At 39.0% G+C, this 22,801-nt stretch overlaps 1 long non-coding RNA gene across 1 annotated transcript; it reads left to right on the top strand.

Annotated features, from left to right (window-relative positions):
* The first annotated feature begins 6,528 nt into the window (after positions 1-6,528).
* On the top strand, positions 6,529-18,981 carry LOC123361981. Its single transcript, XR_006576307.1, has 6 exons — positions 6,529-6,734; positions 14,483-14,577; positions 15,287-15,371; positions 16,248-16,358; positions 16,623-16,692; positions 18,798-18,981. It is a non-coding gene; the product is annotated as an uncharacterized LOC123361981 (long non-coding RNA).
* The last annotated feature ends 3,820 nt before the right edge of the window (positions 18,982-22,801 follow it).

Below are 22,801 nucleotides of genomic sequence, written 5' to 3'. Positions count from 1 at the left end.
TGAGCACTTCCCCATCCTAGTTTTTAATGATTCCGAAATGTTTATTTGTCCAATCCAGCAAATCCTTACTCACAGGAGCAAGTATGGGCTACTCATGTGAGAAAAGATTTGCAGGGTCAAGACCTATGAGAATGGTGGCATATTTGGGTAGAAAAGCAAAACTAAATGACAAAGAAGAAATTAAAACACCAGTAAATTAAAATAAAGTTGGAATACACTCAATTAGCTAAATTACTATTGATATCTGTCATTATAAAGTACCTACGGCTGTATAATTTTCTTCTAATCCCCCAAACACACAGCTAAGCAAGTGAGAAAACACATATTCCTACAACCCCCAGTGGAGACATTGAGATTATACATGGTCTCACTAATTTAAAGAGTGACTTTCACACTGGGATACATTTAAAAAAAAAAAAGAGAGAGAGAGAACATTTAAATAAAAAGCAATTTGCTCTGCCTGTAATTGTATTCCCGTTGCTGATATTGCTACTTATTGAAGATATTTGTGCTTTTTTTTTTTTTACTTTTTTAAAAAACATCTCATTTTCTATTTCTGCCTGATCCTACTTATGTGTACTGTCCTATTGAAATCACCAGGCTAGACTCTTCTTTTGGTTTCTCGGGGGTAAATCAATGGAGCAAAGTCAGCGAACTCTCTGGCTCGTTAAGAACTCTTTAATCTTGCAGAGAAAGGTACAGTGAGAACCACTGACTGGAAGCTGAAGGTAGATACATTCAAATTAGAAGGAACCCATTTCTAACCATAGGGTGATTAACTACCAAGAGAAGTGGTAGATTCTCCATCTCTTGATGTCTTCAAATCAACACTGGATGCCTTTCTCGAAGATGTATTCTAGCCAAACACAAGTTATTGGGCTCATGCAGGGGTAACTGGGTGAAATTCAATGGCCTGTGATATACAGTAGGTCAGACTAGATGATCTAATTGTCCTTTGAAGTCTTAAATTTCATGACTCTTTGGAATTTTGAACTTATACTAGCATAACTGAAAGGAAAAATTGCCCTATGATCTGTTGTCATGATGCAAATAATTGTGCTTTGACAAATTCACCAGCATAATTTTACTTCATGATTCATGTTTAATAAAATCTTGGCCAAAGGCAGAGGGGGAACCCTTTAAAAATCATTTCAGAACTGAACAGAGCGGCAGGACATACATTCTAGGATGGGCAAAGTTTTGCAGAATTTAAGGGTTTGTTAAAATTTCCAACTGATTGTTGGGTTCATGTAATCAGTCTGAATTTACAAACTTACTTTTCCCGTCATTTAAATCCATGCTTTTCTGATAAACAAAGCAATCATATTGTTCTAGTATAAAGGAAAGTGATGCTAGCTAGGCTGTCACAAATGAGTGTTCTCATCCTTTGATTATGTTTTCACAGTGTTGGGTTGTTTTTTTATACTTATGGTTTTGTAGCTTAGAAGTCACATGAATACACATTGTACAGCACTATAGGAAAAGAATTATAGTGGTATGCTAATCACTTCTGCGTTAGGGGAGCACAGCTAAGATATGTAAATAAACCTGTTCACTGCTATACTCTAAAGAGCTAGTTGTGCAGGAAATAAACATCTGGTTACAAGAACTCTTGATTATGTAAGATATGGTGGTAGATGCCCAGATTTTCAAAATACATTTCTTGACCTACAATCTTTGAAAATGGGCATTTTTGGCATCTCTCTCCAATATTATTTATACAGTTGGAGGTTTAGAAAGGAGAGTAATGAAAAAATAACAACCCAAAACTGTATGTCAGGATGGAAATCTGTGTATACTATGGTATTGTAAAAATAAATCTGGATAGCATCATTAAGATTAAATGGTCCTGGTAGCTTTAGAACTCTTAGCTAAATTTTCAGATATAGGTGACAAATTTGTCATGAACCATATTTGCACATGTTAAACTGCATGTTCATGTGTATACAGATGTTTAGATGGTTAAAGTCACACCAGTCTCCTTTTTTATACAGGTGTTTTACTCTTTCATATGTGCAAATGCCCTTTTTTCACACACAAATGTGAGTTTTGCAATGTGTGTCACAACGACAATGGATTTGGCATAGGCAGCTATATACACAGCTAAAAATGTGGTTCTTCATGTACAATAGCCCTCCTTATCTTCTGACCATGCTGTGAATCCACGGTAACTCCACTGAAGTCAGTAGAACTGCACTGGTCTAAACCTAATCTAAGTGAGAGCACAATCAATTTCTACACCAATACATTGCTTTATGAATTACTGAGCATTTGAAATGTACTTTTATTCTTTTCTTAGTATTTTTCAGTTATATTTAATGCTCATAAAATCGAGAAGGGAGTAATAGCACTGGCTTGAAACAGACAAGGAATATGCAGGTGCTTTGCAAGCTTCCCTACACAGCTATGTCATTAAATCTCAATCTGGCCCTGGAACACCCCTGCTATTTCAATTTGCTATTCCAGTTCTGTCTCATTTTTGAGCAGTGATTGAAAATTTTGCCAGTGTTTACCTTTACCTTTTAAACTGACAGGTATGAACAGATAATATGTTGCTTTTCAAGGACTGACAGGTGTGACTAACCCACTGAAGGGGAAAAAAATCCATAGCTTTTACACTGATCAGTATTGGCACTCATTAGAAGGCAGCTCATCCCAAAAGCTTGATCTCGCCTGGTATGAAACTGTATCTGTAACCACTTTCAAAAAGGACACTGCACATTTATTAAATCTGAGACAGAACCATTACAATCAACAAAAACCCGAGATCTGCTGAACACTTGAAACTATAATTTCCAGATATCTTTCTTTTTTGAATTGAGGTTTGTTCTGCTGACAGATGAATGCACCCTGAGCTGAATTTGAATAGAACTACTGCAATGATCAGTGACTAGCTAAATGATACACCATGCAGACTGGCTCTCTGCATGGTCATGTCTAGAAATGTCTCTCAGACCTGGCTCCTACTTTTTCTAATTAAAAGTGGTAATAATTGTTTTACTGAATCTAAATTGTATACCCTTATTTGAAAAACTTAATTTCAAGTGTGACCCATCAACTTAATTGTACATGGATGCTGGGCACAGCTCTACAGAAATTAGAGCAGAGTGAGATGTTTTGCAATATTATCCAGCGGGGTAGAGTGAGTAGGGGAAAAAATAAAAATGAAGAAAAAACAAGACAAGTATTGTAGCTAATGAGGTTTTCAAATAGTATGGAATGGAACCAAAACAAACTCCACAGAATACTGGATTCAAGGCTAAAGATTAAAAATAAATGTTTGGACCTTCAGCTTTTCAGGTTGATGTGGTTTGAGTTCTGAAGCATAACTGAGGAAATTTCAGATAGTGAAGTTGCAAACACAGAAATTACTTTAATTGTCTGAATTTTTCAATAATAAGAAGAATACCTAGCTCCTATGAAGCACTTTTCTTTTATACATCTCTAAACACTTTACAAAGATGGATAAGCATCCTTATCTTATTGCACATATGGAGGCATGGAAAGCTCTCAAAATTTTACCAAACACTTGACACATGAGTAAAATGAAACCCTAGTTCTAGATAGGATATGACATCATCTGAGGAGGGGTGGTAACAAAAATTTGAAAACTGAATGGGTTAAAGTTTATGTTGGGGTGCTATAGTGTTCTAGATCACTGCGGGTTCCTTATTAAAACTGAATGGGATTTTTTGGACATTTTTAGTACAATTAGTATTTTTTTATTTTTGATTTGAGCTGAGCTTGAGGTTTGTTCTGAGTTAAGAGAAAAATTTCTGAAATCTCAAAAATTCTCAGAGGATGGGAAAATTGGTTTCTCCTGTTCTGTTCTTCTGTCAAGGCATTGAGTTTGACTAGTAAATATGTAACTATGACATTTATTATGTGGCAGATCCACAGCTGGTAAAAATGGTCAGAGTTCCACTAAAGTCAACAGAGCTATAAGAGTTTACACGAGCTGAGGATCTGGCCCCAGTATAGCTGCACTGTATGAGTACTCACACAGCATTGCTTAAATTCCTAAAATCCCATCCCAGAATGCACTGGGGTCTGAAGGGGAGGGCAGTGGTCATCTTTGTTTGTTCAAAAGAAACCTCCAGGAATCTGAATGTGATGTCTTCAGGAGCCACTCCATGGGGTTTTGGATTGTGAATTCTTTGGTGCAGGGGCTGTGTCTGACTAAATGTTAATACAGTGCCTAATTCAATGGGTCTCTGAACTTAATTATGGCCTTTGGAATCTATTGAAATAATAATGCTGATGACGTGTGTAACCTATCCTCCAAACCATGACTCAGGTCTCGTCCTTGGGGCTTGCTTGTTGGAGTGGCTTCTCTCTCTTTGCATGCATTGAGTCCTGGGTTCTTTTTTGTGACACCTGGTGCCTCAACCCATGGTAATGCCTCACTGTGCCTGAGACAAAAGAAATACTATCCTGTGGGAAAAGGAATAATGCTCCCACTGTTGACAAAGAGTATAAAACCCAATACACAAGAAACAATGAAGTTAATCGCCCCAAAGGCACACACCAAAAGGGGGACTTAATTGGGAACAGGAGAACAGAACCTGGAAAGGAAAGGGTTAGGGTTAACCAATAAGTACCTAAACATCAACAAATCAACAAATTTCTGACCTCCCAGTACTCACTAGTCTTTCCAACCCCCATCTCCCTCCCTGGCATTTTCTCAGACAGATAGTACACTGAGAATGAGTCCAGAGATGAGTCTACAGCACACTGAACATTGGACATGTTAAGCAAAAATGGTCCCCTTATTATATCTTTGGCCCTGGGTGGAGCAGAGTCCTTTCCTGGCTTCCTGGTCTGGAGCCCCCAGGACTTAGCTCTCAGTAGCTGGTGCTGACTTGGATCTCTGCCACTCTGGATGTTGGTCTTCACAGAGGCTGAACAGCCTCACCACGCACTAGAACCCACAGCTCTTCAGTGACTTCCTTTGTAGCGGGGATGCAAGACTCCCTGAACTGTTTTGTTTCTCTCTCAGCTCCCAGCAAAAAAGCTTAAAACTATAACTAAACCTTGTCTCTTTGCCAGGCTGTCCTCTTCCACTGAGGGGTCTGGGAAATGTTTCAAAGAGCTTGTAACGGGGTCAGGACTCACCAGGCTAGTTGATCCAGGTATTAGCTCTTGTCAGCTGTGGAGCACCCTCTGCGTGTGGTGTCTTGCCCATTGTCTGCCCTGCTGCTTTGGGAACCACCTTGCTCCCTGCTTGGCAGTGTCTGCTTCAGGACACTGCCCTCCAGCAGCACCCACTACTCCATTCTCACCCCCTTCCAGGGCGAGGAAGGGAGGGTAATGACAGCCTTCAGCTTGTACCTGCCTCAGTGGCCAACCACAACCACAAAATCTAGCCTCTCACCTCAGGGGCAAGTTGCAGTCAGTCTCTGCCACACTCCTCTGAGGCCAGGTGCAGTGCAAGGGGGGAGGGGAGGACCCAGGCCCACCCACTACTCTGGGTCCTGACCCAGGGACCCTTTAGTAGCAGCCTCTCTTCACTCCTTCTCTCCCCTCTTGTCTGACGATCTTCCCTGCGCCACTTCCCCTTTGGCCTCTTGCACCTTCTTGGCCCTTCTAGTCAGGGGCTGCAGCCTGGCAGGTAATGGGACAGAGTTCTCCTCTGCTCCCCCGAGCCTGCCCAGCACTGCTCTGTTCAAGGTACTACCTCCTTACCTCAGGGAGAGACTGGCTTCTCATTTGCTAGGAAGCCTTTATATAGGGCCCAACCCGGCCCTGATTGGCTGCCTCTTTCTTTGCCCTGATTGGCTCTCCAAAGGCCTTTGCTGATTGGCTGCTGGTCTGTGCAGTCTCTCTGGCCTGTTCCAGCCCTTTTTCTCAGCGGCCCCACTACAGAGTTCTAGTACCTATTATTGTTGTACTCCGTAGTGTTGGCCCCCTAGAGGCTGAGTCCAGAGTTTCAGGAGCTGGTAAACTCCAATTGGGGGTTACTCTTGATTCAGTTCCTACTTTTCTTTGGAAGAATAACTTCTTGTTTTCTATCAACTGTGAAGGTTACTATACTTATTATGAAGGATAAAACTACAGACTAGTAAAAAATATGTTAGAGGAAAAAAGAGATTTATTGCAAAGTGTGTGTTGTCAATACGGTAAACAGCAAGAGTAAGGACTACTCACATGAGTAAAGGTTAGTAGTATTGAGTCCTCACATTGTGCTTCTGAGCCTTACCTGAAAGGATTTGTAAATTCATTTGCATTTGTAAATTCAAACAAGAAAAAGAAGTCACAGCTCACTAAAACTTCACAGGCAGAAACCTACTGTGTGCTAGGAATAATAATGGAGCGTATCATTTTTCAAAGAACAAAACAAGAAAACTAGTAACTAAACTGATATTAGGAAACTTCATAAAAGTTGCCATTCGGCAAATAGCTTTAACAATGTAAGGACTGTTGGTTTTTTCTCTTAATTAAAATGTGTTTTGTAGGTTAATGTGTACATACAATAGGAAGGAAAAGAGAGAATTTCCAGATTTGAGTAGTTAAGGAAGAGTAATAATCTGATGTGTGATTTTAATCTAAAATATATTTTCTCTGTCCTGGAGCCTACTTCATTACCTTCTTCAGTCTGTGTTAGTGGACTTTCCCTCTTTATCTGTATCAAAGAACTACAGATTCTACACAATGGGAAGAGATCTTTAGAACCATATTCTGCTAACGTTTCACACATAGCACTCCAGCTGAAGAATGGAACTAAACTAAAGACTGTGAGTATTGTAACCTCCAGAATTGACTACTGAAATTTCTTTGTCTAGGGATGAAGCCCAATGCCTTGAAAGCCACAAACTGATGCAGAATACAGCAGTCTGCCTGCTCAGTAACATACATTGCCAAAAATACACCTCCCTGCTGCTTTGCTTTCTGAATTGGCTCCCTATGGAACACAGAATCCAGTGAAAGGTCTCTGTTCTGAATGTTGTAAAGTGCTGCATGGGATTGGCCTTAACTATGTGAAGTCTGGTTTTCGCTCCACACCTATAGCCTCATTCAAGTCTTACTCCACTGGAACAATGAAACTGTTAATCAATGGGGGGGGGGAGTTGTGACCACGGGAAACAGAACAGACACAGAATTTTAGCATGAGAAGAAGAACAGAGCCACCAGGGTAATGAAGGGAATTGGAGGAGTGAGAAGAAGGACAGGTCCATCAGAAATATGAAGAGGTTGAGGAATGGGCAAGGGCCACCAGGGATGGTAAGTAATGGTGGTAAGAAAAGGGTGATTTGGATTAGGATGGGCATGATGTTTAGAAAAGAAGCAGGGTATATGAAGGAGAGCATGATATTTGAGTTGAGGGCCTCACATTAGCAATTTTTACATCTGAATAGTGTTATGTCCTTGGTTTGGCCCTTTGACTATGGGACCTATCCAAAGCTCATTGAAGTCAGTGGAAAGACTTCTACTGACTTCAAAAGGGCTTTTGGAACAGACCTTTATTTTGTATTTCCTGTGACTTTTGGTGGGTTTTCTGAGGGAATTACTTGTCTGTTCTGGTTTTCACTAACTGATGGTAGCTATAATATGACTGTCTAGCATAGCATTGAAAATATTTATAATATAAGGAAGCACAATACAGAAATGTAAATTCTGGTATACCCCATACCCAGGAAAAAAACTTAGCAATGGCCCCAATAAATCAATAAATGGACATAACCCAAATATCTACAAGTTCATATAAGGTGTTTGTGAATGAAAGATCATATCCCCTTATAGATAATAAGAAAGAGTTGAACAGTAGGACATCAGAACACAACAGTAAATCAAGAAACAGGAAAGTTTTACCATAGAAAAAATATCACTACAAAGTGGAATTTATATTGCAGTTTATTTCACAAGCAGAAATACTAGCTACCCAGCTGAGGAAAAGATTGAAAATAAAATGAAATGTAATACAGATTTTTCCCCCTGAAAAGTATTGAAGACAAGAAAATGGAAACAATATATGTCGCTCTCTCTCTTACTGATGTTTTTGTGTGTACAGATAAAGAGAGAGAGACAGTACAAAACAACAAGGTAGTGTATAATGATGCAAAGGTTTTACTGGCATAAATTTGGGGAGGCAGGGCTAGCTAAAGGAGATGCACTATAAGCTCGCACCTAAGGCCCCTAGCTTCTGTAGCTGTGTGATTATGTCAGAAATTTAGCTTATAATTTAGAAAAAAATGTGTCTAGCCCTAATATTTGGGAAGAAAAACTTGAAAATGTGACCCAATGCAGAAATGTCTACCTTATTCTGCAGGCAGTCTGACAATAGGACTGAGTTGGGGAACTATACCATGTGTCTCAATAGGTAACTCCAAGACTCAGTGCTGTGGAGTTCCCACCAACACCACCAACACAGCCAACTTTGTGTTTGGCAGGAGGAGAAAAGTGCAGTAGGCCAGGTCTACCCAGACATGGAGACACACCCATGGCTGCTGGGGTAAATACTGGGGGTTACCTGCTGGCAGTCTTGCTTCTTTGAAGTGAATAGAAATGACTTGTTGCTGCCCTGCTACATCTGAGGGGAGGGAGATTTCTCTTCAACTCCTGGGAAGGAAGAAGAATCCCCTTACTCCTTCAACATGCGTGGTGAGGCCCATACAACATGTTCTGTTCTGTCCTATTATTTTCTGTTCTGCTTAGGTTCTTATACTGCACTCATCACTAATAATGACTAATAATGTAGCTAAGTACCTAACGGGACTGAAATGTAAATTCTGGTATACCCCATACCCAGGAAAAAAACTTAGCAATGGCCCCAATAAATCAATAAATGGACATAACCCAAATATCTACAAGTTCATATAAGGTGTTTGTGAATGAAAGATCATATCCCCTTATAGATAATAAGAAAGAGTTGAACAGTAGGACATCGGAACACAACAGTAAATCAAGAAACAGGAAAGTTTTACCATAGAAAAAATATCACTACAAAGTGGAATTTATATTGCAGTTTATTTCACAAGCAGAAATCCTAGCTACCCAGCTAAAATCAACAGGAGATAGGTGCTTTTGAAAAACCTACTATGTGCCTATCTGCCTCTTTAGGCTTCTAAATATTAGAGCTGGGTGGGAAACAGTTTTCCTATCCAGTGAGAATTTTTTAGATTTTATTTGTTCCTGTCACAAATTGGGGCAAAAATCAAAATCTTGGAAAAAAAATTCAAAATCATAATATGAAAAAAAAAAGTTTGTATTTGTTATTCTAAGCCAGGTATCGGCAACCTCTGGCACGTGGCTCACCAGGGTAAGCACCCTGGCGGGCCGGGCCACTTTGTTTACCCACTGTGTCGGCAGGTTCAGCTGATCACGGCTCCCACTGACCGCGGTTCGCCGTCCCAGGCCAATGGGGGTGGCAGGAAGCCGCGGCCAGCACATCCCTCATCTGCGCCGCTTCCCGCTGTCCCCATTGGCCTGGGATGGCCAGTGGGAGCTGCATTCCACCGAACCTGCTGACGTGGCAGGTAAACAAACTGGCCCGGCCCGCCAGGGTGCTTACCCTAGTGAGCCGCGTGCCAGAGGTTGCTGATCCCTGTTCTAAGCTTTTCATGTTGATAATTTCAAAACATTTCAATTTTGACTTTTAAAAAATTAGCCTTTTTTGTTGAGCATACGGAAGCTAAAATTTCAAAACAAAAAGTTGTTTCAAATTGGAAAATAAAACTTTTCATTTCAGAAGTGTGGAAGTGGAAGATTTTGACAACTTTAAAACTTTTTCCCCCAAAAAAATTTGAATCGGGAGATTCATTGAAACCAACCCTTTCCCATAAACAATTTAGGTTTTGATTAATTGGCATTTTCTAATGAAAATCTGCTTACCTATTGATTTCCTGAGTAGCTCCACTAAATACCTTTAAAAAACGGACCCTAAGTCCTTTCCATTAGTTCGTTTAGTGGTGTAACTAACCTCTGTCATGTGTGGTTTGTTCTTTCTCTCATTCTCTATCCCGGGGGAACATGGGAGTGGAAGTGTAGTGCAATTCAACTTTGATAATTATTCATGTGTGGTGAATCTGTAGGTAGGCTATGTAGGTCATCCCTAAGAAATACTAATACAGTTTTAGGCACTAATTGAACAAAGATTTTAAGTGCGTGCTTAATTCCATCACTATTGGGAAAAGTATTTAAACATGCTCTTATATTTAAGTCCATTTTAAGTCTCATTGTCAATAGGACTTAAGACCGTGCTTAAGGGTTTTGCTGAATTAGGATGTCAAAGCCTTTATACAACTCCAAACCATCATATGCTTGTTTGTTATGCAATTTTTACTGATAAATTATTTTATAATATTTTTCACCAATTACAAAATTCTTCTTACCACTTTTTTATACAATTTCTAATGCAAAGCAAAGGTGCCTTGGTAAAATGCACCAACTATACATGCCTTGGGGAGAGAAAAATGACAAAAAATAGACCGGTCAGCGTGCCTTTGATATTTGGGAAGAGACTGGAATAAATTATTAAACCATCAATTTGTAAGCACCTGGAAAATACCATGGATTTGTCAAGAACAAATCATGCCAAACCAAACTAATTTTCTTCTTTGACAAGGTTACTAGCCTTGTAGATTTGGGGAAAGCTGTAGATGTTACATATCTTCATTTTAATAAGGCCTTTGACACAGTCCCACATGACATTCTCATAAGCAAATTAGGGAAATGTGTTCTAGATGAAATTACTACAAGTTGTTTACACAAGTGGTTGAAAGATCATAGTCAAAGAGTAGTTATCAATGGTTTATTGTCAAACTCAGGGAGATGTATCTAGTGGTATTCTTCAGGGGTCTGTTTTATTCCAGTACTATTCAATATTTTCATGAATGACTTGGACAATGGAATGGATAGTATGCTTATACAATTTGTGGATGACACCAAGCTGGGAGGGGTTCCAAGCACTTTGGAGGACAGGAATAAAATTCAAAATAACATGACAAATTGGAGAATTGCTCTTAAATCAATAAGATGAAACTGAATAAAGACAAGTGCAAAGTACTACACTTAGTAAGAATAAATCAAATGCGCAACTACAAAAAGGGGACTAGCTGATAGCACTGCTGAAAAGGATCTGGGACTTATCCTGTATCACAAATTGAATACTGAATATAAGTCAATGACATAATTCAGTTCGCCAAAGGTTAATATCTTTCTGAGATATATTAACCAAAGTGTAATATGTAAGACACAGGAGGTAATTGTTCTGCTCTACTTGGCACTGGTGAGTTGTGTGTCCAATTTTGGGTGCCACACTTTAAGAAAGATATGGAAAAATTGGAGAGAGTCTAGAGGAGAGCAACAAAAATTAATAATGGTTTGGAAAACCTGACCTATAAGAGAAGGTTAAAAACACTGGGCAAGTTTAGTCTTGAGAAAAGAAGTGGGGGACCTGGTAACAGTCTGTTAAGGGCTGTTATAAGGAAGAGGGTGATCAGTTGTTCTCCAGGTCCACTGAAGTTAGGACAAGAAGTAATGCATCAAGGGAGATTTAGGTTAGATCAGGGGTTAGACCAGCACATCCCTCGGCCTGCCCCGCTTCCCGCAGTCCCCATTGGCCTGGGACTGCGAACATTGGCCATTGGTTTCCGCGGTTGGCCAAACAAACTGGTCCGGCCTGCCAGGGTGCTTACCCTGGCAAGCTGCATGCCAGAGGTTGCCAAACCCTGGGTTAGATAATAGTTAAAATTTTCTAACTATCAGGATAGTCAAATAGTGGAAAAAGTTTCCAAAGGAGATTTTGGAATCCCTGTCATTGGAGGTTTTAAGAACAGGTTAGACAAACACCTGTCAGAGATGGTCTAGATGTATTTGGTCCTTCCCCAGCAGTGGGGGCTAGAGTAGATGACCTTTCAAGATGCCTTCAAACCCTGCATTTCTATGGTTCTATGATTTGAGGTTTCTGCATTTATCTACAAGAGACTGTCTGTATATAATAATGTTGTGATTTGTGGCTTGATATATGGAAAATACTCTTTAGTCATTTATGGCTCCTTCTGAGCCCTGTACCGTGAGAATCATGGTAACCTGGCTTTACAGACAGAGGATTATAAAAGTAATTCCAATAAAATGCTAAAAACATTCTAAAACATGTCCAAAATAGTGGTTTTTTGTTTTTTGTTTGTTTATTTTGTTTTGTTTTGGTAACATATATGACCAATACAGAATATGGGATGGTGTGGGGAAAAGATTCTCTCAGCACAGACCTGTGGCCAGCCTACATAACTCACCATGGCTATCATTCATAAAAAAGTCACAATTTATTCAATGCAGTACCACATGCATTTTCAGTAGTAGGAGACGGTGCTGGAATGCATTTGAAAGATAAGTTGAGAATCTCCCCTTTTCAAGATACCAAATTTCAAAGCTGTGACAATTTCATATGTAGAAAAAGGTGTCACTGGACTATATCTTGGCCATACTGTCCGTCAGGTCCACTTTGAGTAAGATTTTGTTGGGGAAGGGGGGATTGGAACATCTAATTCCCCTAATACTTAAACACATAAACACCAACCTGAACTCTAGCCTCAGTGAGATGAAGATATAGTTCCTGTAGACATACACATAGTGGGATAGTCTATAGGACAGGATTCTCCATTTCCTTGCACATTTTTCAAAAGTGTATACAGAGTGGGTATGAAATGCTACCAAATCAGAATGATAAAGTTTAACATACGTCTTGCTCAAGGGTAATTGTTTTCACAAAGTGCATATTAATAGAGAATCAAACCCTAATAGGTCCTATTGTACATGAAAGTTTAAGGTCAGAGTTCAGGTGGTGCACTTGAGTATGATTGTGAGGTACTGGATGTGTACTTTGTAGCTGGTTATTTGTTGAAGTTGAAAGGATTTTGCTGTTGAGCTGAGTGTCTTTATAAATAATAAAATTTGAATGATGCTGCATATAAATTAAGATTGGTGTGAATGTTCATGTTGCCTTAAACTGATTTCCGTCATTTTAAATGTGTGCCAAGCAGAGGTGGACTGTAACTAAACGTTGAATAAAATTATGTTATAATCTGCATAAAAATACTTTGAAGTAGTCTTAGAGAAACAAGGTGTATGAGGTAATATCTTGTATTAGACTAACTTCTGTTGGGGAGAGAGACAAGTTTTTGTGCTTACACAGAGCTCTTCTTCAGGTTCCTCAGCTCAGTGTAAGCTCAAAAGCTTGCTTCTTTCACCCACAGAAGTTGGTTTAAGAAAATATATTACCTCACCCACCTTATTTCTCTAATATCCTGTGAACAATATGTCTACAGTGCTGAAAACAACAATTAAAGTGGTCTTTTAAGAGAGGTAATTATAGGTGGAATATAGTTTCTAAAGTGCTTTGCAATCCTTCTAGATAAAAAGCATTTATTTAAATGTAAATTACTGGTATTAGGATAGTGAGAGGAAGCATCTTATAGTTTCACTCTGGTGTTTTAAATGCTTTATGACATACATGCAGTGAGATTAACCTGATAGTCTTACTGCATGTAGGGCAGATCTCTAAATATCTCAAACTAAAGAGTTTTGCTTATTGTAGCAACACAGACTATGTAAATATTATACATATATGTTCTTGTGTATATTGTATTTTGCTTCCAGTGAAATGAAAACCCACTTACCTCAATTTATGTAGCAAGCCAATCTTCTATAAAACAATATTTCAAAAGTTATAAGAAGGCTTTTACAACATAATGAAATTACAGTGAGTGTATAGTGTCACTAAACAGCTTGCTTACCATCTCCTCTGAGTCCCTCCCTGAGTTAAAAATACCTACCAATCCCTTGTGAGAGTCATAAGGGTTTATTAAACTTACTATGAGTTACTTCTAGCTAAAATGTCAGTGGTTAGTATATAACTATGTTAGGATAACGTATAGCAAGCTTGCAGCAATTTATGGCTTCTGTGTAAGAGGGTGATACAGAATCCTATTATGTAAATTTTTAAAACTATATTTCACAGGAAAGTTTTTCCTACTTTCATGACCAGAAGACTGAGCTAGAGAAAACAACATGCCCCTTCCTGAATATCTTTGAACGTGACAATAATATAAACAGAAGTGATTTTAATGTGATATTTTTAATTACCACAGAGAAGAAAAGTCGTAAACCCAAGAAATGGAATTGAGTGGCAAAGACAACAATTTAATGTGAAGGGCACAGAAAACTTTGCTACATGTCAGCTCCTTGGTTCTTTTATCATTTCATTTTTGTTGTTCTTCTGTGCTTGATTATTTAAGAGTTTTCTGCTTGCCATAACTCATCTCTAATCTTTAATTGATTCTTCCCGTTGTCTCTTACTGCTGTGGGCATTCTAATCAATTAAGAATCTTCACTGAACTGTGGCTTCCTGTTTTTCCCTCCTCCATCTTCCTTCCATAAGGTCTGTTGTGCATGATTGCATGCATGTTTGTGTTTATGTATGGTATGTATATGCTTGTTTGTTTGTTTTTTTAACTTGAATCGGATTCTTTCATGTTCTTTATTTTAGGATTGCTTATGTCAGTCTGAATTTCTACAAGATCCTGTACTCTGTGGGGTTTGCTTTAACTCCCAGCTAATCAAAATGCAGCACAGAATCCAAAGGTATTAATAGTACTTCTGTAGTGTTTATCAGGCCATCTCATGATATTACTATATCAATATATCTAGAATGATTCAGTGTCATAACCAATGTTATCATAAAGCAGCAAGCATCTAAATAATCCATTAAAATCCCATAGCCCTTTCAGTTTATTTAGTTTCTTCCCAAGTATCTGAAATTCAACTGGATAGCTCAACTTCACAGGTTTTCATGCTTGTAGACTACTGTTTCTCTTTTTTTCATCCTATATATTTGAGAAAGTATCTCTTACTATCTCTGTGTACCCCAGAGCTGTAAAATTCCAATTGTCAGTACTTTTACTATTTGATTATTGTTGTTGTTGGCGTCCAGTGGTTTGAGTATCTGAAACTTAGCAGCCAGATTCCAAAACACCCATCACTTATAGTCTGCATATTTGAAAAATATTACACTTTTAAAATTATGAACCATGACGTACTGTTTGTATTAAAATGGCCCCATGCCATTTTTATCAGGAAAGGGAAAGAGAGAGAGAGAGAGAGGCATAGACAGGGGATTAAGGAAATAAGTTGTTCAGCTATAATTCAGTGCCACTACATACCTCTGTGAAAAGATTTGCAATAAAAATCTCATTGGTTTTGTTCATCTGTTATTATTATTTTATTGCTGCTCTGTACTTTCCAGTTATACATATTGCAGATTAAGAACCAGTTTGTCTATGGTCCGATGCAGGAGGACGACTTCCTCTGAGTGCCCTGAGGGGCACACACTACCCAAAGGAAGTGAGAAAGAGGCAATATGCACAGGCACATAAGAGGTAATGTGTTGTGCTGTCCTAAGGAACGATGCAGTCTGCACATTGCCCCATGCCATGGGAAGCTCCGGGAAAGACATTTTTAGGCAATCATCCTAAAGGTCCTACTGTGGCAGTGCTTGCATTTTCAAATGTGATAATGAAACAAGGTGGGTGAGGTAATATCTCTCAGTGGACCAAGTCCTATTGGTGAGAGAGACAAACTTTTGAGCTTGCACGGAGCTCTTCTTCATCCCTGAGTGTTAGTTTCCCAGATCGGAAGAAGAGCTCTGTGTAACCTCAAAAGCTTGTCCCTCTCACCAATAGGACTTGGTCCAATAAAAGCTATTACCTCACCCACCTTCTCTCTCTAATACCCAGGGACTGACATGGCTACAACCACACTGCATACAATGAATTTAATAATGGTAAGATTAATAACGTGATATCAGATAATCAGCTCTGTTGGAATTACGGAATCAGAGACTATTAGTCAAAGATGAATACCGTGCAATCCAGAAAGTAAAGCACACTTTATCAAACCCTTTGTAACAGGTGAAGCAATAGCAGCTTGTGCACTTCCAACTTAACTCCCCAAAACACTTCCTTTTTCATAAGGTGTGGGAAAAAGAAATTCTTTTAGAAGAGAAACTACTTTCCCACAATTTATTCCACTATGTTTTCTGGTATCTCAATTTACCTAATACTAATGGAACATCTTTTATGGTATCTCAGTTTACATGGTTGATAAACTGAAGGAATTTCTAATCCAGTCATTATTACTAAGAACATTTGTGGCAATAAGCAATTCCTAATGAGTTACAAACATTTTTCAATGTGTCATTATTTCATAAATCACAGAAAACATCTGCAATAATAAATATCCCTTACCAATTACAGAACATCTTTGGATCATAATCTATTGCATCATCTTGTTCGTTGCAGCATACAACTGTGGTAACAGGCATCCTTTGTTAGTCACTAGGAGCATGTGGACACAATTCTCCACAGGTTAGCAGGGTTAGAATATAAGATTATACACATTCCATTATTTGGTCACCCACTATGATCCAACCTCAGTCCAAAGAATGTTTCAGTTTGATATGTACAGAGCACTAGATCTGTAGGTGCCAAACACTTTGGTTTATACACAAAAGAGATTTTATTAATCTCTCTGTGATACACATACACACACACAAACACACATTGGAGGGGATTTTATATTTACTAAAAGCTGTTTCACCTCTCATATGGTTTACTATTTTAATCATACAGGTCCTGATTCAGCAAGGGGCCTAACTGGAAGCATGTGAGCAGTGCCATTGACTTAACCGGGGCTATTCATGTGAGTAAATGTAGGCACGTGCTTAAGAACCTTAATGAATCTGGGCCAGAAGCTGTTCCAATGCTCCCCTCTTCATCATCCTTCCTTACTAATTATTAGACCAAGCTGGTGTACGTTGGCTCATTAGATTTAGCAATGTTTCTGGGTTTGGGTCTTATCAGAGTTCAGGCTGTTTCTTCACCAGCACTCTAGCAGTGTCCCAAGCCTCCCATTTTTCTGACCCTAACATCTCTAGAAAAAGCCTTCAAATATATTGTAATGAAATTCCTCTGGTTAAGGTATTTTTTGGGGATGTCATTAAAATCCTTTCCCCAGATATCTAAGCAATTTTCTTTCTTTCTTTCTTTCTTTCTTTCTTTCTTTCTTTCTTTCTTTCTTTCTTTCTTTCTTTCTTTCTTTCTTTCTTTCTTTCTTTCTTTCTTTCATAATTACTAACCTGGTGAGCAATAATTCTTCTTTTCCTCTGTGGGTTTTTTCTTCCTCTTCTGTTCTTTGATAAAGTTACAGAGACTCACGGGATCCAAGAAAAGCCTTAAATGATTTGACTGAAAAAAAAATGCTGTACATTTATTACTTTAGTTCCCAAGGAAAAGTATTTATTTTATCTTAATGAAAGATACAGCCATCTTTATTGGAATTGGTTGTGTTTGTCCATTAAATATATAAATACTTTTGTGATTTATTAACTGAATGATAATCAAATTAATCAGGCAACAATAGATAAAATATTCAGTTAGAATTTGATAGTTACAGACTGTTTATAAACCAGTTGTCTGCTTCAGGTTACATTAGCTATACATTTATATTCTTCCATAAGATATACCAAACCGGCAACAAAGTCTCACCACACTGGCTGACAGGAAGTCAGAAATGCAGTCTCCTTAGGTATTCCAGTCCTTCTTTCACCACCTGGACACTAGACTTAAAGATGAGTGGTTATTTAAAAAAAATTAATCAAACAAAGGGTTCTTCTGATCCCAAAGGACCAGCCACATACCCAGGTCAATATACAACTCAGATCTTATACAATAATCACGCTGTTGCCAATCCTTTAGTATCTAATATGTAAAGGTTTATTTATAAGAGAAAAGAAAGAGGAGAGAGTTAAAATGCTCAAAGGAATCACATACATACACTTATTGCAAAGTTCTTGTATCAGGCTTGAAGCAATGACGAAATAAACTGCCGGCTTGTTAGTCAATGGTTACTTCCAACAGATTGAAAGGTCCTCAGCCCCTTGGTTAGAATGCTCCCATTAATATAAGTCCATAGTCCAGAGATCAGAGCAGGAAAGGGGCAAAACTGAGATATTTCCAGGGCTTTTAATAGCTTCTGCCATGTGGAGGGAACTTCACTGTCCCAAACAAAGCCCCCAGCACAGTTAGCGGAAAAGTACAGGCACAAGATGGAGTTTAGTATCACATGAGTTGGCCACATGCCCTTGCATACTTTCAGAGAATCATAGAATCACAGGACTGGAAGGGACCTCAAGAGGTCATCTAGTCCAGTCCTCTGCACTCAAGGCAGGACTAAGTATTATCTAAACCATTCCTGAGAAGTGTTTGTCTAACCTGCTCTTAAAAATCTCCAATGATGGAGATTCCACAATCTCCTAGGCAATTTATTTCAGTGCCTAACCACCCTAACGGTTAGAAAGCTTTTCCTAATATCCAACCTAAACCTCCTATGCTGAATTGTGGTCAGAACTGGACACAGCATTCCAGCAGTGGTCATATCCATGCCAAATACAGAGGTAAAATAACCTCTTTGCTCCTACTCAAGAGTCCCCAGTTAGTATATTTAAGTATTACATTAGGTGTCTTGACCACAATATTGCACTAGGAGCTCATGTTCATTTGTTTATTCACCACAAACCTTCCACTCAAATCTTTTTCAGAGGCACTGCTTCCCAGGATAGAGTCCTATCTTGTAAATATGACCTACGTTCTGTGTTCCTATATGTATATATTAAGGCTGTCAAATGATTAAAAAAATTGCCATTAATCATGCAATTAATCGCAGTGTTAAACAATAATAAAGTACCATTTATTTAAATATTTTAGATGTTTTTTACTCACTTCGGATTCTTGATGTTTTCACTTCAGATTCAGATGTTTTCTGCTCACTTCAGATTCCTAAACCTTGGTGCAGCATCTATCTTTTGAAATCTCACATTGGTACCTTCTTTGTGTTTTGTCAAATACTGCAGTGAAAGTGTCCTTAAATCAAACAACATCATCCGAGACTACCATAACACAAAATATATGGCAGAATGCAGGTAAAACAGAACAGGAGACATACAGTTCTCCCCCAAGGAGTTCAGTCACAATTTTTTTTTAACAAGCGTCAACGACGTGGAAGCATATCCTCTGAAAGCATGAAGGGGCATATGAATGTTTAGCATACCTGGCACGCAAATACTTTGCAAAGCCAGCTACAACAGTGCCATGCAAACACCTGTTCTCACTTTCAGGTGACATTGTAAATAGGAAGCGTGCAGCATGATCTCCCGTAAATGTAAACAAACTTGTTTGTCTTAGTGATTGTCTGAACAAGAAGTAGGACTGAGTGGACATGTAGGCTCTAAAGCTTTACATTGTTTCATTTCTGAGTGCAGTTATGTAACAAAAATATGTACATTTGTTAGTTGCACTTTCATGATAAAGAGATTGGACTACAGTACTTGTATGAGGTGAATTGAAAAATACTATTTTTGTTTATCATTTTTACTGTGCAAATATTTGTAATAAAAATAATATAAAATGAGCACTGTACACTTTGTGTTCTGTGTTGTAATTGAAATCAATATATTTGAAAATGTAGAAAACCATTCAAAATATTTAATACATTTTAATTGGTATTCTACTGTTTAACAGTGCAATTAAAACTGTTATTAATCATGATTATTTTTTTTAATTTTTAAATTTTAATTATTTTTTAATTTTGTTGAGTTAATCGCATGAGTTAACTGTGATTAACCAACAGCCCTAGTATATATTTAAATTTGCGTGTATTAAAAGGCATACTTTTGAGGATGATGATCAGTTGTTTTCTATGTCCACTGAAGGTAGGACAAGAAATAATGGGCTTAATTTGCAGCAAGGGAAATTTAGGTTGGATATTAGGAAAAAAACTTTCTCATTAGAAGGACTGTTAAACACAGGAATAGGCTTTCAATGGAAGTTGTGGATCCTCATTATAGGAGGTTTTTAAGAACAGGTTAGACAAACACCTGTCAGGGATGGTTTGGGTATGCTTGGTCCTGCCTTAGTGCAGAGAGCAGGACTTGACAAACTCTTGAAGTCCCTTTAGACTCTACATTTCAATGATTCTTTGATAGGAATCAAGGTCTTTTTCATAATATGAGTAAGAAATTGTGTAGATATATAGCTATATTTGAAGGGAAACTATCAGGGTAATACACACACCCTTACTCTCTCTCACTCTCTCTCTCTCTCTCTCTCTCTCTCTCAAAAAGATTATCGTTCCACTTTAAATACAAAAGCATATATAGGCATATGCACAGATTTAATCTTAATTTATTTCTAATTTATTAAAAAGAATATTCTTACAAATATTGAAATGGGAGAAATCACAATTTTATTCAAGCAGAATCTCCCACACATAGTGCTTCCCACAGGACTGTGATTGTCATGACTCTTATTCTTCAGGTCAAGTGGAAATTGGAAACAATCTCCTTTTGGTACTAAAGAACTTTTCTTAGTTTAACTGGATTCTAAATTTTTGATCCCCAAATCTTTTTGAATTTAAAGGTGAGGTACTAATGCAGGAGTCGGCAACCTCTGGCATGCGGCTCACCAGAGTAAGCACCCCGGCAGGCCAGGCCAGTTTGTTTAAGCTGCCATGTCGGCAGGTTTGGCCTATCGCGCCTCCCACTGGCCGCAGTTTGCCATCCTAAGCCAATGGGGGTGGTGGGAAGCCGGGGCCAGCACATCCCTCACCTGGACCACTTCCCGCTGCCCCCATTGGCCTGGAACAGCGAACCACGGCCAGTGGGAGCTGCGGGCTGCCAAACCTGCCGACGCTGCAGGTAAACAAACTGGCCCAGCCCACCAGGGTGCTTACCCTGGTGAGCCACATGGCAGAGGTTGCCGACCCCTGAACTAATGCTTCCTGTTCCTATGAACTTTGGTTCACAATTTTCTTTCTGAACAGTTTATTCTCTAAGCAGTTACCTGGATGTTCTGTGTGTTGATGTGCATGAACGTACATGTTAAGGAAAAAATACTTGTCTCACTGAAGACCATGTTGTTGGGACCAAGATTTGGCCTGAGCGCATAAATTTCCTTGAACTACATTCTTAACAGTTGTATTTACTGTATATATCCCTCACAATTGCAACAATGTTCTGGTCTCTTTTATTATAAATCTAACTGGTTAAAAAAATGTAGACAGCAATATGTAGAGATACATTTTCTAGAGTTCTCTCTATTTCTCTCTCTGTGTGTCTGTCTCCACGCACACCCACATACACACACATGGAACTTTATTACATTATTTAATACAAAACCTCTTTTGAATCTCCCAGACCAATAAACTTGTTTCCTTGTAAGGTATGGAGAACAGTTGTTTGCAGGGACCAAGAATGTGTCCTATTACTTTCTTTCTTATACGGTGGAAATTCAGCAACCATTGCAATTTCCAATTTGACTGATAGCTTTGCATTACATTTTAGGAAAATTGCCACACTTCCCTGTATGATTTGTCAGACTACAGACAGTTGGCTTTCTCAGTTTACATAAATAAACAGGTTAGCTTTCAAGTCTAGTTAGTTATTTGCAGTCACTGAGTGGAATTGGTGCTGCTATATAAAAAGAACCTCAGCTGTAAATATGAAGGACTAGAAATAGCATTGCTGCAGTCTGCCGAAACCTACTGACATGAAGTTCTCATTTAAGTATACGGATATAGTGAATGTGGGGCTTACATACAGAAGGTAAAGAATTCACTTGACGCATTTCAAAAACTGTCTTCTGAATCCATAGAGTCATAGCATTTAAGTCCAGAAGGGACCACCACCAAATTATTTAGTCTGACCTCTTGTATATCACAGGCCAATGACACCACCCAGCACCAGCACACTAAACCCAACAACTGACACTAGACCAAAGTAGCACAGCCCAGGGGAGACTAGATTATTAAGTATCACAGGCAGAGAGTAGGAAGGACCAAGATGCTCCAGAGCCTGAGGCCCCTGCAGTGGCAGGGTAATGATTAAGTGGGATATACCTAGATAATCCTAGCAAGTGACCCACACCATGATGCTGCAAAGAAAGGCAAAACACCTGCAAGGCTACTGCCAATATGACTTGTGGAAAAATTCCTTCCTAACCCCACATATAATCAATTAGACACTGAGCATGTAAGCAAGAATTGCCCAGCCAACCCCCCGAGACAGAAACTGCTAGGTGCCTCCTCGGAGCCCTGGCCCACCCATCTAATGTCCCATCTCGAGCGGTGGCCTCCCTGATGCATCAGAGGAAGGAGATAACCCTCCACCCCAAGCTCCAGAATACCTTGGGGGAGAGAGGAAAACACTTCCCGACAACTGCAGATGGCTGGCTAAAACCTGGAAGCACAAGCTTTTAAGCATAAGACATAAACTGGAAGTGAGCCTGAGCTCCTGAGTCCTGCCAGCTACCATCACAAGCAACCCCATTATACAATTGAGCTCATAAATTTGTCCAGGTCTCTCTTAAAACTATTTAAAGTTGTTTGCCTCCACAGCTCCTGTTGGGATGCTGTTCCAGAACTTGCCCGATACATCCTAGGATTGCATTTGCCTTTTTCACAGCTACAGTGTGTTGGTGGCTCATAATCATTGTGTGATTGATCCATACACCCAGGTGTCTCTCTTCCTCTGTGGCTTCGAGATGCAGAGCCTCTAGCTTGTAGCAGAAATTCTTCTTATTAGAGACACTAGTGCCTGACCTTGCTCTTTGTCCTATTGAACTTTATCCCATTTCTGTCACTCTGGTCTTCAAGGTCATCCAGATCTTCCTGTACAATATTCCGATCCTCCTCTGTATTGATAATGCCTCACAACTTTGTCTCATCAGCAAATTTCACTAGCACACTCCCACTCTCT

This window comes from Mauremys mutica, chromosome 1 (assembly GCF_020497125.1).
Source record: "Mauremys mutica isolate MM-2020 ecotype Southern chromosome 1, ASM2049712v1, whole genome shotgun sequence".
NCBI classification, from domain to species: Eukaryota; Metazoa; Chordata; order Testudines; family Geoemydidae; genus Mauremys; species Mauremys mutica.
Note: the sequence above shows the minus strand (reverse complement) of the source record. Positions and strands in the feature narration are given on the sequence as shown.